Here is a 14,557-nt window from a genome sequence, read left to right on the forward strand (position 1 = left end):
TCTTAATTTAAAAAAAAGTTATTCATAAAATCAAAATTATACATATTTCTGATGGAATAATAATTGAAAGAAACCTGAAGTGACGATTCCCTTCATACCAAAGCTAAATTTTCATACTGGAGATGAAAAACACAATCATGAGCTAACATTTGAAAAAAAATTAAAAACACTAACATGGCAGGAATGAAAACAAAATTCAAGATATGCCAGTTTTTCAAGACATTGAAGTAAGACTTGAATGTATTTTATGTCACACTGCAACTTCATCTCACATCTGTAGACACACATAGTTCAATATATTGAACTACATTATGTAGTATCTGGCACCAGTTAAATGCATTTAAGACTAAACTTTTTTCAAAAAAAAGAAAAAGAAAAACACGATACTGTGCTTGCAAATAATTAGTTTATTAAACATTGGAAGAATTTTGAAAAGAGAGGACAACGGAGCTTTTGGACATCTCTAAACGGATGTTTCATTTACAATTTAGAAATTTTTGACGAGGAACTCCCATCCCTGATCACTGACGGGATGGGTGTTCCAACGTAATACCCATTCCTGATCTCTGACGGAATGGGTATTTTCAGGACCAAAGTTCCGAAAGACGTGAACATTTTTGGAATAATTAAATTTTGTTTTCGCAATGCTAGCCTCAGATCTGTCACCAAGGCCCACACTGCGAAAAAAAAAATTCAAGAAAAAAAAATAGAAGCCAAAATAGTGATAAATAGAATTAAAAGCCAAACAATTGCACAACAGATAAAGAGCTCGGGTGTCCCCTCTTTGGTCCCAATCTTTTAAATTACAAGCTTCAAAATTATTGTGGAAATAAATTTAGCCAGAGTTCAGATCCAATTTATTCGGCAGCGATGTTGACATATTTCTCGAGCCTCTCCATCTCCTTGTGGGCCACTTCAATCTCTTTCTGGATACGGGCTTCCTCTCTATTCTGTTGTGCCCGCTCCTGTTTCTCGGCCTGTGTCTTTTCCTGAGATTCTGTTAAACAGAAAGAAAGAAGATCAATATCAAAATTCTTTGAAATTGTTATAAATACTGTACGAAATCTTTTTCAAGTCATAACCATATCTTGATATGATATCTACATCAGTATTTCAGTTACTTAGAGCAAATAGATACTTAGCTGATCTTATGGAGTACCTCAGGCAAAGAAGCTTTTTTTGTTGAAATTGACTCATATTGAATTGTTATACACCTACCTCTCCATTTCTCAAAGTCCTCCTTTTTGTTTTCAAGCAATCTGGCTGGAGCCCTCTTCGGGGTTTCCTCTGAAACGAAGGTGAGATCAAAGGCCACACCGCCTTTCTTTTCTGTTACTTCCTCTGTAACCATTGTACGTCGTACTTTCTCGTACGCCTCCATCTCTTCCTTCATCACACCCACTTTGTTATTTCTGGCAAAACAACTCTGAAGAAGACCCATGATCTTTACAGAGCGCCAATGACTGTGTCTAACAACAAAGAAACTATTTTTGACGTCACAATGGGACATATTTTGATTATGACGTCATAAATAATCAACAACTTTGCTTCGATATTGTCATTAAAATTGTGAAGACAATTCCCTTATATCTTTCAAAACAGGCAATTTGAAGCTTCTGAAAGGCTAAATAAGAACATGAAAACATTCTAAAGGTAAATGTCCGTTAAACAAAGAGATGTTTTTTTCATTGCAGAATGTTTCCAAAATACTCGACAATGCATTTTTGGGGGTTTGAATTAAAAGTGAGCTTTTTCTACAAATATCTTCACTGACTATTTTTGAAGATTTTACACAACAAAGTCCATTTTTGTATATTTTTTGTTTGTTTGGGGCTTTACTTTCCTTCGAGAATTTTCCACTCATGTTGGGACGCCAGTATTCCAATGAAAAGGTGCAGATTTAGACCTGTATTCGGCACAAGAACATGTAGTTTATGGCAATTGAACAGTGAGGGATCTTTTTCGTGCGAACAGTCTAACCACTGGGTCACATAGGCGACTTTAATGGATTTTATAATAGGTTCCACGTAGTAATTGTGCGAATTAATCACAACACCACCACAAAATATACCGGTAAATAAATAAATCGTATATATCTTTGCAATTCACGGTGTTTTCGATCCAGCGGAGTGGGTAAAAAATCTTTGGCTGTAAAGATGAAAAAAATTATAATGATAATTTAAAAAAAAAATCAAAATCAAAATCAAACCATGTAAAATATACAACTTTCTGATAATTGAAAGAGCCTCAACTCAAAAATTATTGAGGATTTAAATATAGATAGTGTAGACTTCAAGCTTTTCATTACCGTTTTTCTTTTTATATATTTGTTACATTAAAGTTTTGCAATTTAAGAAATTCAAAACTATCTATAACAATCTCTCCACCACTTCTAGCTGATTATCATGTAGAAAATTTTGAATTTACTAGGGGGAGGTAAATGCAAAATTTACTATCATGTTGTACATTTGGCATTTACCCCCCCCCCCCCCCCTAGTAAATTCAAAATGATGCCCATGCAAGGTATATGATGTTTGCAGTGGCTGCCTTTTGTTGGATATCCGAATAACCGTGCACTTTTCAGTGTGGAAACACATCTGTTACTTCTTTTCCCACCCCTTTCAGGCAGTTAGATCTTCCTGTAACTTGACTGCATCTCTCTGATTCGGATCTGACGACAGACGAATCAATCATCTGCAAACAGTCTGGCGTCTGAATTGGTCATTAATGTAGGTCAGGAATAGGAACGGTTCCTTGTGGTACATGTACTTCGGAGAGGACATCCAGCGGTGAAGATGTATGTCCATCCAGAACAACTGATTGGGTTCTACGACTTAAGAAGTCCTTAATCCAGCTCAGGGTGGTGCCTGACACTCCGTAATGCTCCAACTTCAGTAGAAGACGTTGGTGAGGGACTTTATCAAAGTCTTTGAAAAGTCCATTAGTATAATGTCTGTCTGGTACCCATAGTCCATATTTCTGGCTATCTGGTCCAGTGTTATGACAAGTCGTGTCTCACATGATTGGCGGGCACGGAAGCCATGTTGCTCATCGCGGAGGATGTTGTTCCGATCGCTGTGTACAACATGTTCCAAGAGTTTGCACTTTTGCAGGCTTTTGAAGTTAGGGAGACAGGCCTGTAGTTTGATAGTTGATGTGTCTCCCCTTTCTTGTATACATGAATAGAGACGATGTTTGCTCTGCGCCATTCATCTGGTATCTGACCATGATCTAAGGAAAAACTGAACATCCTTGTCAGATATGGGGCTATGGACTCTGCGCTTTGCTTCAAGCTAAAAGCTGGAATTTCATCGGGTCCAGTAGCTTTGAATGGGCGCAGTCCCTTTGGTAATTTCAATATTCCCATCTCATAAATGGATATGTTGTCCATAGTAGGGAAAGGGCTTGGTCCTAGATCACGTAGAGTACTTAAATCCTCCCGGGTACAGACAGACTGAAACTGCTCATTAAGGATTGAATCTTTACCGGCAGTGTCGCTGCAATGCGGAGAAATCCGTCTGTGGACTTCAATGTCACTATCTGGGATGAATCCTGCTTCCTCTTTTTGATATACATATGTACGTCCAAAACTGTTTTGGATTGGTACGCAGGTCATCGCTGACGACTTCCTCCAAGTAAGCTCTATGTGCTCTCCTGGAATCCCTCTGTAGTTGCCCTTTGAGTGCCTTGTATCGCTTCACATCTTTTGGGCCATTGCTGCGCTTAGCACGTTTATAGGCTTGCTAAGGCGTCTTAGCTCAGAGGCCATCCATGGGTGAGTATGTTTAGCCAGTGTGCGACGAGATGGTACATAACGTTTTATACCTCCTAATATGAGATCTTTGATTTGACATCTTCAAAGTTGGTGTGCGTGAAGGTATCTACTTGGCTTAGTAGCTTATCTCTGATGCCGTTGATATTGGCTTTCTTCCAAAGATGGTTCTCCTCTTTGGTCTCGGTCGAGTTATGTGTGTTGTGAAATCTAGGAGTATCACATCATGATCGCTGTTTCCGAGCAGCGGAGTAGTCTTGCACTGACTAAGTTGTCCAGGATGGGATGTTAGAAGTAGATCCAGGATGATCTCTCCTCTGGTTGGGATAGCAACTAATCCCCATCTGCTATAATCATCATCATCTTCTTTAGTTAGTTTCTTTTCTTTTCTCTTAATATCGACATGTTGTTACTATCAATTTTGAATTTCTTCTTGTGTATATAATTCTTTACTTGTATGCCCTGAGGGGCCCCAAATTGGGATCAATAAATCTTATCTTATACTTGCTGCAGGTTTAGTTCGACAGACATCTGCATGAAAGCGTTGTTTTTCTCCCTTGATGTTTGTGAACCATTGATGTTTGGTCACCATTGATGGCATAGTTATCCCAGTTGATGTCTGGTAAGTTGAAATCACCTCATAGTACGAAAATGTTATTATTATGACGAGAACGCAGATCACTTATGTCATGTATAGTTTTATCTGTTGTCTGCTGATCTTAGAATAGATATAACAAGCAAATTCAAAGAATTGTGGCCCCGCTTTCGGTGTCTTAGTGGATGGCAGATGGCATTATCTATGGCATATTAGTACATGTGTTGTAAACATCTTGTTTGTGTGTCCTGTCCTGTCCTGCATCATACAAAAAAGACATAAATTATTGAATCAATAAAAGTTATGGCAAAGATTGTACTTCTCAAAACTACACCAAACTTCAAGATCAAGGTCATGAGGTCAAATATTATGATGCAATCTTGCAAAACCTTGCAAAAAGGTCTTGTCACAAGTAATGTACAAGTAAAAAAAATATCAAAATTCAGAGTATACAGTCGGAAAGGTCTTGAAACAGGTAATGCAGATGTCAAATGTAAATGCCATATCTTCTCTCAATCAAAAGTAATCAGCAATGTTATTTTTTTTGAAAATTAGGTCAAACTTCAAGGTCAAGGTCATGGCGTTAAAACATAGTACATTTGGAAATCCTTTTCACAGGTAATGTACGTGTCAAATATGAATGCCCTATCTTTGCTCCTTCAAAAGTTACCAACATTGATAAAATGTTTAAAAAGTAAGTCAAACTTGAAGGTCAAGGTCACGGGGTCAAATATCATAGCACAATTGGAAACAATTTGACACAGGTAACGTACTTGTCAAATATGACACAGGCACCTGAAGTGTGGATCGATAACCCCCCCCCCTTTAATTAAAAAATTGTAAGAGCTTATAATTTCTCAAAAATATAAAAATTTCCCCATTAATCACATCCATATATCGTTCTATGCAAGCAGATGGTACTTTTTCTTACGTTTAGAGAATGGCCTTGTAAAAATAGTTAAAATACACAAGGTAAGAAACAAAATTTGTAAACAAACGGGGAGTTCCCTGCTTCGAGACATATTTCCAAAGTAATAACAGTGGTAAACGTATATGAACTTAGCTTTTTTCTTAATCAGATATGTATCTCACCCTAAAAACAGAAATGTTTAAACCGGGGGGGGGGGAGGGGGGGATTCTGTCGTAGCGGAGCAACATAACACATGCGTTTTAATTTTGAACACGTACATATGTACATTAGAGTTACTGCATAAGAAACTTTATTCTTTGTTACATGTATATAATTGTTGAACAGTTCAAGTATTTAAGTCAGTAAATGATTGTTGCCTGTCTCCAGTATTACAATCATGTGTTCACATTAAAAGATATATATATATATATATATATATATATATATATATATATATATATATATATATATATAGATATAGATATATATAGATATATATATATATATATATATATATATATATATATATATATATATATATATATATATATATATATATATATATATTCAAAATCGTTATGCACAATGAAGAGTACCCAGAAAAGGGGCAGGGTCAAATTATGTTTGGACCCCTTCTTCTACTTTTTTATTCGATTAAATAAACTTTCTGATCCCAGTTTTTCTCCTCCTGCTCTTGATTCCGTCAAAATTACCACCTTGCCACATTTTTTTTTTAAATAATTGAAGGGAAACCAAATAAACTATCTGTCTTGGAAGGGCCTTTTCTGACAAAAAAAGTCCCATTTTCGCGTTTATTGTAGTATTAAAATAGGTGGTATACAATATGGAGTGACAAAGTATGTCCTGGACTACTAGTATTCATATTTCAAAAGCTTTATTATTTTGCTTGATTGTCATCCCCAAGTAACATTTTTTTAGCACTTAGGCAGGAATCCCTTAATTTCTATTAATAGATAAAACTATTAATTTGAATCTAAATTTTTAACAATGATCTAATTTGTTAACACTGTCCGATCCATACTATGCCTGATTACCCTAGATGTGACTTAGAAAGCTGGTAGGCAAACCACCTATAGAAATTGAGGGTCCAAAATACATGTGTTGCATGGAGACTGGAGAGGCATGACCGACATCGTAGTGCCGCTGTCGCTTGTGCTTCCGCTTTCACACTTCACATATGTAATCCTTGTGACAAGACCTTCCTTTGGATACCAACAACTTTGACCCTCTGACCTTGACCTTGGAGCTTGACCTACTTTTGGAAATTTTAACCTTTGACATAACTTTTACACAGTTGATGATAGGGCTTTCACACTTCACATAATATGTAATTGTGACAAGACCTTACTTTGGATACCAACAATTGTAATCCATTGACCTTGACCTTGGAGTTTGACCTACTTTTGAAAAAAATTAACCATGGTCATAGCTTTTGAATGATTGGTGTTACGGCTTTCATATTTCACATGTGTATTTCTTGAGAAGGCCTTTCACTGAGCACCATTAATTTTTACCTTGACCTTGTTGTTTGACTTACTTTTGAAAAACTCTAACTTTTTCCATATCTATTCAAAGGTTGCTTCTAGGGCTTTCATATTTCACAGGTATATTCTTCGAGACAAGACATTGCTTTGGGTACCAACATATTTGACTTGCATTTGAGAAAGTTTAACCTTTGCTATAAGTTGCCATACTGGGGCATCAGTGTTCACAAACACATCTTGTTTTCAATTTTATTTGATCACTTCGGTATTTTACCTCAAAATGCATTGCGATAATAGAATTTCGGACGCATTTGACATTGGGTCGGATACTTTTCTATAGATGTAAAGTGATGCACACACACTGTACGTATACGCGGATCCATAGAGGGAGTGGGTCTGAGGTTATTCAAATTCAGAGTTATTAGATTTGTGAAGTAAAATAACCGATAGATGTTATTTGGAAACCCTCCTCCTCACATACAAGTAACACGGACCTCTTTAAGTTGTAAGAAGAGTCTATTTAGTTAGCGGTTTATTCACGAGAAGTGTCTTACACATGCAACCCCTTTCAGGAAATACGCTTTTTTTTTTCTTGTCAAAAAATTTCTGAGATGTGTACCCCTCTCCCCCCTCCCCCGCATTGGAGAAGTTTTTATCCCTTTTTTTGTCCGTCAAAAACAAAAAAATTTGAGTCGTATTATTTATTAAACGGGTGTGGTCCCCCCTTCTATAAAAACTTAAAAGTGCCTCTAAATGAGCTCTTTTCAAAAATGTTTAATACTTCTAGTATTTATGTATCGCTTCTTACACTTGAAAAAGGTAATCTTAAAATATGTAAGCTGATTACGTAGAATAGGAAGTCTAAAGAAAAGGTTCTAAGAAGAAATCTAAGACATCGTGAAAGGCTAATGATTATAAAGAAGAAAAGAAGCTGAGAGAGAGAGAGAGAGAGAGAGAGAGATATTGGGGGCTTTGTGTTTTAGTGCTTATAGTGTTTTAGTGTTAGCTTGCTAACAATTATTGATAATAAGATTGAGAACAAAATAACCGATCTTGAAAGCATCAATACCATATGTTTCCTCATTTAAAATATCAATGTGTGAACAAATCAAACTACATGTATATCCACTTCATGTATATCTAAAACGCACATACTTTTTGCGTATTGTATGTATTTTAGATAATAACCTTTGAATTAGGGAATTGTATTTGAGGAATGTGGGAAAAAAATATTACGTTCAACATCTAGTAATGGCAACAAATCGGAAACTGGATCTCAACACTTTTTATTATTATGAACTATTTTGACAGTCTTTTTCAAATTATCGGCAATTTGCTATACAATATAACATATGGCAGGCTTTGTAACTTCGAACTTGAATTTTGTCAAAAATTTGAGGCACATTTTGATGACTCTACCTCTTTTCACACTTCGGATGAAAAACACAATTCTGAGCAAAAAAAAAAAAATAAAATAAATAAATAAAATAAAATAAAATAAAATAATAATAATAAATATTTTTTTTTAAATACAGTCAAAACTAAACAACACGAACATGACAGGAATGACAACAAACTTCAAGATATCCTGTTTTTTTAAGACATTGAAGTAGGACTTTAATTGAATGTATATTTTATGTCACACTGCCACTTCATACGCAGTTCAATACATGTCAAATGTGTATGAAATAAATACTAGTAAATTTTAAATATGATGTTTTCTAAACTAATATATGGCACCAGTTAAATGCAAAGAAGTCTTAACTTTTTTTCACATGAAGAAAAACACGATACTATGCTTGCAAAAAATTAGTTTATTAAACATTTGAATGATAGAATTTTGAAAAGAGAGGACAACGGAGCTCTGGACATCTCTCTCTAAACGGATGTTTCATTTACAATTTAGAAATTTTTGACGAGGAACTCCCATCCCTGATCACTGACGGGATGGGTGTTCCAACGTAATACCCATTCCTGATCTCTGACGGAATGGGTATTTTTAGGACCAAAGTTCCGAAAGACGTGAACATTTTTGGAATAGTTAAATTTTGTTTCCGCAATGCTAGCCTCAGATCTGTCTCCAAGGCCCACATTGCGAAAAAAAAATTCAAGAAAAAAAATATAAGCCAAAATAGTGATAAAATAGAATTAAAAGCCAAACAATTGCACAACAGATAAAGAGCTCGGGTGTCCCCTCTTTGGTCCCAATCTTTTAAATTACAAGCTTCAAAATTATTGTGGAAATAAATTTAGCCAGAGTTCAGATTCAATTTATTCGGCTGTGATGTTGACATATTTCTCGAGCCTCTCCATCTCCTTGTGGGCCACTTCAATCTCTTTCTGGATACGGGCTTCCTCTCTATTCTGTTGTGCCCGCTCCTGTTTCTCGGCCTGTGCCTTTTCCTGAGATTCTGTCAAACAGAAAGAAAATCAATATTAAAATTCTTTGAAATTGTTATAAATATTATTATTATTATATATAAATACTGTAACCTTTTTCAAGTCATAAACATATATATCTTGATATGAAATCTACATCAGCATTTCAAATGGGGCAAAATAGATACCTAGCTGACTTCATGGAGTATCCGGGCAAAGAAGTTTTAGTTGAAATTGCCTCATATTTGAATGGTTATACACCTACCTCTCCATTTCTCAAAATCCTCCTTTTTGTTTTCAAGCAATCTGGCTGGAGCCCTCTTTGGGGTTTCCTCTGAAACGAAGGTGAGATCAAAGGCCACACCGCCTTTCTTTTCTTTTACTTCCTCTGCTACCATTGTACGTCGTACTTTCTCGTACGCCTCCATCTCTTCCTTCATCACACCCACTTTGTTATTTCTGGCAAAACAACTCTGAAAAAGACCCATGATCTTTACAGAGCGCCAATGACTGTGTCTAACAACAAAGGAACTATTTGTGACGTCACAATGGAACAAGTTTGATTATGACGTCATAAATAATTAACAACTTTGCTTCGGAATCGTCACACGTCAAATAAATTTTCCCTTTTTTTTTTAGAACAGGAAATTTGAAGATTTCTGAGAGGCTATGTAAAAACATTTAAAAATGGATAAATGTCCATTTAACAAAGAGATGTTTTGAACAGGTTCTCGATAACCGGATTGTCCCTCCCCTCTTTTCAATATCTAAAAAAAATCTGTTTTTTTATTTCTCATCTCTGACAACTTTCTATATGTCTCTGTTCGAAAATCACATAAATATATCAATCATATTCATTTTTATTCACAGTTGTTTCACGTATATATCAAAAGAATGGTTAAAATGGAACAAAGATTTAAATGTGTCAAAAAGAGGAAAATTAAACCATGGGATTTAGATATTTTGAAGATTTAAAAACATTCAATGCGAAAAAATTATATAAAAAAAGAATCAGTAAATGACGTCATAATATTTGACCTCTAAATATGACCTTGACTGTATATAAAGCATAGCGACCGCATATTTTTTTTCTTTTTACAGAATAGGGTATAAACATGTTATAGTTGATATTTTTCCCTCAAGAGATAATTGATGATTGACATTAGAGTGATTTCATTTTTTTCTGGCGTGTTATAGAAGAAATTAGTTAATTAGTTAAAACTGATTTCACAGTGTTTTGTACTACCTCAATTTCCATAATAACAACCAGAGAATTCACACTTCAAACAGTTACAAGTCTTTTTCCTCACTGAAAATATTTCTATGACAATTCAAGCCCTTTTCAAACATCTGTATTGTTTGCATATTGCTCCTGGTCAGCTGCTCTTAGTATGAACAGGAAAAGATGAACACAAACAAAGTGTCAAAGTTCTTTTTTTTTAAAAAAAAAAAGCTGATTTTCGTGTTATGTCAATAGTAAAATCTGTTGTTAAAATAAAGATTCTGACACTTTCAGACAAGAAATACCACGTTAAAAAAAAGTACCACACCTATATACATAAACTCTACAAGGGACAAAAGTTTTTTTTAAAAAAAGCTGATTTTCGTGTTTTGTCAATAGTAAAATCTGTTGTTAAAATAAAGATTCTGACACTTTCAGACAAGAAATACCACGTTAAAAAAAAGTACCACACCTATATACATAAACTCTATAAGGGACGAAAGCTGTCAACTTAGAAAAAATACCCCCACCCACTTCAGCACCTATTTCTGGACTTTAAAGCATTAATTTATTTCGTTTTCGTGGTTCCATCCCCTACAGTGATGATTTTCCTAATGTTGATGTGTCTGTCAGTCGTCAACACGCGTGTAATCAACACAAATCTTCGATTTGGAGGGTTATCTGTGGAGAAATCTTTGTGGTGGAAAGATGCATTTAAACATTAGAAATAGAATGTCAATTGAAAACGATTTTTTTACCAGATAATTTTTTTTTAAATCGATTATTTTATTAATTAAAACAGAGGGAGATAACTCTTACCAAAACTCAGGGGCATAAATTAGGACACATCCCACCCTTACATGCTAATAGTAATAAATGGGAATTATGTCTAAATATACTGTGTATTCAACACGTACACATCTGTTATGTATTCAATTTCATTGAATCTGTTGCTATTAGGGATGGAATACCTTAACTTCTTTATTGCTGATTCAACATCCAACTTCTTCGTCTAGCTCTTTCCCAAAGCCCTTTGGTTTGGCTAGTCCATTCCAAGGGTTGTCAGGTCATTCCATTATTTGAAGTCTTCAATGCGTTTTACTCAAATGCCCCTTAACCATTACACCTATATATTCCTAAAGTAAAACTATAGTATTCTATATATCGGCAAAATTATGGGGGGGGGGGCACCACTCCCCGTGCCCCCCGGTTCCTACGGTCATGCCTATGGTTAACTTTGATCCCTTGTTGTAGCCCTCCCCTATCCCCAGATGTCATGATTTGAACAAACTTGAATGTACATTACCTAAGGATACTTCTATTATATTATGACTAAACATCGCTTTGCTCTTCTTGAGAAGAAGATTATTAAAGATATTTCCTATATATTCCTATGTAAAACTTTGACCCCCTCTTGTGACCCCGATCTACCCCCGGGGGTTATGATATGAATAAACTTGAATCTACAGTATGTAATGAAGCTTTCACATAGGTTTCATCTTTTCTTGCCCAGTGGTTCTTGAGAAGAAGATATTTAAAAGATGCCACCAAATTTTCACGAATTCTTAATTCTTCTTGAAAGAGGGCGCGACACTTCTTGTGAACAAACTTAAATCCCCTTTACCCAATAATGCTTTGTGGCAAGTTTGGTTGAAATTGGCCCAGTGGTTCTTGAGAAGAAGTCGAAAATGTGAAAAGTTTGCAGACGACTGACAGACACCGGACACTCTTCGATCAAAAAAGCTCACCTGAGCCTTCGGTTCAGGTGAGCTAAAATGGGAAGTCTGCACATACCAGTGTACTATAACAAGAAACAAACAGGGAAGTCCGCACGCACCATCAAACTTAGCTTTCACTAGAATCGGGATAAGTCCGTACACATCAGCGCACTGTCAAAGGAATCAAGCATGCAGGGATGTCCGCAAACTTGATCTTGTGCAGTGAAAAACATGGATCACAGCACACTTGTCAGAATGAACGACATTTTACAATGTTGGATGACCTTTTCAATATTAATATTATTGAATATTTAAACAATCTTTCAACTACCAGATTCATTTATTTTTCAACTAATATTACGTCAATAATTTCCTCTTTATTACTAGTACCTGGAAAAGTATTACAAATTGTCGTAGCCTCCTTTCCATATAGAGGCTCCTCTCCATATAGAGGGTTCTTCAAAAATGTGTTTAATTTCTTTGCAAAATCAATCTTTACAAGAAAACCTAAAGACTCTATAAAAGTATATGAAGGAAAGAAAACGATACTGAAATACAAATGGTAAAATAGTTTGACGAAGTTGCAGCCACGTTTTCTGAGCCTCGTAAAATCCACTTGGTGTACCTAAAGCAAGGAAGTACAAGTAATTCCCCCAAACAATGAGGTTTCCAATCATAAGATATAATGCAACATTTTTAATATTTTTCTGTGGGTTAATCGTCATTCTTCTTAATTTCATAAGAAGTATAGTTTGAAAATAAATTTGTACAATTTCGATGACTTTTAGTATCGTACTATGTAAGGCAAAGGGAGAATTTGAATCAGCGTATGAAAGATAAACGCACATTGAAACATATCCCGCAGAGCAAGCCATGAAAAATATGTCGTTGTGAAACCGTTTTCCCTGACATTCGTTATAACGAGAAGACAGATAAGTATGGTCTTTGATCAAATAAAATCCACGAAAGACAAATAAGCTCATAATTAACATTGGGATCGCTGCAGTAACTAGAAAACATTTCCGCAAATTGTCACTTGTTTCTGTGTCCTTTGGAGCCGAAAATATATAAAGAATAAAAATAGCTGCAGAAGGAAGATAAGAAGCAAGGCCAAATATTCCAACAATAATGTTTGTGATGTTGTTTCTTTGCTGTACACCCTCCAAGTTTTCTTCAGGTTCTTCCTGAACTGAACCATTTCCCCTTCTTTCTGATCCTTCTTGAATTGATGGAAATATTTGTGAAATCAGAGCAAAACAAAAAATAAAATATTGTAGATGAATTTGCAAATTCAGTCCACTTGTTGGTTTTAGTATATCCCTATATATCGTTGAATTCCAGTAACATAAAATGACGTCTGGGACGTTAGTTCTATTTGTTAAGGATCTGTGCAGATAGTTTTTCCCAGAATTGAGACAAGTATACATCCATAAGACGGCGTTCGTTAGCATTGTTATGGACAAACAGTAATTGAGTTTTAGGTTATTTTTAAATTTACTTCCAGACAGAAAAATCAAAGCCAAAGTTTGAACAAAACAAAACACAATTTCCAGACATCTTTGAATTGCTGCACAAAAATAGTGATAATCCAGGAAGTTTTCTAAACAACCTATGTCCACCACGATATTTAACCCCTGGCTTATGATTATTCCGACAGTGAAGCCAAGCAAAAAAATTTTGATTACTTCTGCACCAGGGTCGAATGTTGGTACTGATGATCGCAAATAAACATTGGGTTTTCTTTTCAAAAGAATAATCACAGCTGACCACACGATGATAGATAGCACAAAAACAATACCGATGCTCGACTGAATGATAAGATATGATTTGGCTTCTATATTGCCAGTTAAATTGTCTGGTTTACCAAAAACTACAAAGACTGGTAATAGAAAAGACATGCAGCTGGTCGCACATAAGAGACAAAACACACGTCCGTCGCTTCTCTTACTTTCGTGGAGTCCCAGGGGTTTTTCAATACTTCCTACGGTTAAAATTGTTCCAAACACTTTCTTTACATGTTTGCAAATACCCATTTTTCTTAGTTAATATCCAAAATTTTATAATGCATAATGGTGTAGAATCATAAAAAATAAAATATTTCCGTCCAGAAATATCTCCCCATCATTGGGAAGTTATTTGTCATTCATGGTGACGTCAAATATGAGGAAATCATGCAGCAAGGAAGGTTGGGGAAAAAGCAAACGAAAGAGCATTTCTGGATATGTAATCAATATCCAGCTATTTTTTTTTTTTACATATTAAGGTGCAGGAATAGTGAAATATGCAGGAAGGAAGACTGGAAAAATAGCAAACGAAAGAGCATATTTCTGGATATGTTATCAATATATAGCTATTTTTGTGTCGCCTGCAGAGCGGCACTTAGGGATAACTTTACCCGGCGTCTGTCTGCCCGTCTGTCACACCCTATATCTCGAGAACTGTAAGAGAGATATGGG

The 14,557-nt window shown here is 35.4% G+C and overlaps 2 protein-coding genes across 2 annotated transcripts in view; both read right to left on the reverse strand.

Annotated features, from left to right (window-relative positions):
- Window positions 1-14,557, reverse strand: part of LOC133186115 (lipopolysaccharide-induced tumor necrosis factor-alpha factor homolog) — a 197,062-nt gene that overhangs the window by 161,957 nt on the left and 20,548 nt on the right. The window lies entirely within an intron of this gene.
- The window catches only part of LOC133186126 (large ribosomal subunit protein eL32-like), a 256,634-nt gene that overhangs the window by 128,339 nt on the left and 113,738 nt on the right, over window positions 1-14,557 (reverse strand). The gene's annotated exons all lie outside the window — the stretch shown is intronic.

The sequence above is a fragment of the Saccostrea echinata genome, unplaced genomic scaffold (assembly GCF_033153115.1).
Source record: "Saccostrea echinata isolate AGI-Se365-2 ecotype Australia unplaced genomic scaffold, CSIRO_AGI_Sech_v1 ptg000001l, whole genome shotgun sequence".
Lineage (NCBI taxonomy): Eukaryota > Metazoa > Mollusca > Bivalvia > Ostreida > Ostreidae > Saccostrea > Saccostrea echinata.